General features: G+C 39.3%; 1 protein-coding gene across 4 annotated transcripts in view; it reads right to left on the minus strand.

Moving 5' to 3' along the window:
• LOC106867463 (RAC-gamma serine/threonine-protein kinase) overlaps positions 1-1,269 on the minus strand; it is a 70,731-nt gene that overhangs the window by 25,621 nt on the left and 43,841 nt on the right. The window lies entirely within an intron of this gene.

Here is a 1,269-nt window from a genome sequence, read left to right on the forward strand (position 1 = left end):
CAGGGTAGGGGTTACTAGTTCAAAACGTCCCCGTAAACATTGTATTTGGTTCACTTCTTTCGAAGGGTATCCACCATGTTTTGTAGAAGGGTGGTACTTGATTTCAAGAACAGGGCATTCATCTTTACGATTATTAACAGGGGCAACAACTATTAAAGAAGGGGGAGGGGGAAAATTAGAAAAAGAGAGAAAGAAACGGAAACCTCCCTTATCCGAATATATGTTAACACTAAAGTCATGGAAAAAAAGTGAAATATTATTTGTGGGGAAATTCAAAATGTGTAATGTTTATAGAATACACACAGAAGTATGGTTATGTGTTTTACATGTGTGCGTGTACATGTGCACAAAGGCTAGCACAAGATGCATGCGTGTGGTATTATATATATATATATATATATATATGTATATATATATATATATATTATATATATAATATAAAATATCCACGCTGGTACTGAATTGGGTGGTTCCCAATTAGGTTTTTTTTTATGTATGTTTGTACTACTGTATGTGTGCGTCAAAGAGGGAGGGTGTGTGTGTGGAAAGTGAGAGAGAATATGTATGTGTGAGGAGGGGGAGATAGCACTCTACGCGCGTGCGCACAGAAATGCCAAAAAAAAAATCTTTCCATTCATACTGCGCATGTTTGTATCAGATAAACTGCTATACATGCTACAATTTAATACGTTGCATGTTTCCTAGAAATAGTGATCACACATAGAAGACTATCACTTCATCTCTCTCTTTCTCTCTCTCTCCACACACAGATTTATCTTCCGTTATTGCAACTTGTAGGTGTATATATATGTGCGTGCGGGACTGGACGTGTGCGTATTCTGCATGCATCTGTATGCGTGAGTACAGCACACACTGAAATGGATGTGTATGAGATTTCAATGAGCTATGCAGTGTGTGTGTGTGTGTGTGTGTGTGTGTGTGTGTGTGTGCGTGTGTGCGCGCGCATACACACATGCACAAGGGAGTGGCATATGTGAATGAATGTGTGTGTAAAGAGAGTAAACACCATGATATGTTGAAAGCTAATAATGCAAAAGCACCTTATCCTTGCGAATGAATCACATCCCTACCTCGAACCTTAAATAGCTGGGTTTTAGGAGCCAATTCATTTTAATCTATTCCCGACTACTTCACTTGCAGTGACAAATCCGCTGGGGGAAGGCATTCTTGCTACAACTAACCATTCTCCTCGAAATATTATAACCCTGTGTGTGTGTGTGTGTGTGTGTGTGTGTGTGTGTGTGTGTG

The sequence above is a fragment of the Octopus bimaculoides genome, chromosome 11 (assembly GCF_001194135.2).
Source record: "Octopus bimaculoides isolate UCB-OBI-ISO-001 chromosome 11, ASM119413v2, whole genome shotgun sequence".
Classification (NCBI taxonomy): Eukaryota; Metazoa; Mollusca; class Cephalopoda; order Octopoda; family Octopodidae; genus Octopus; species Octopus bimaculoides.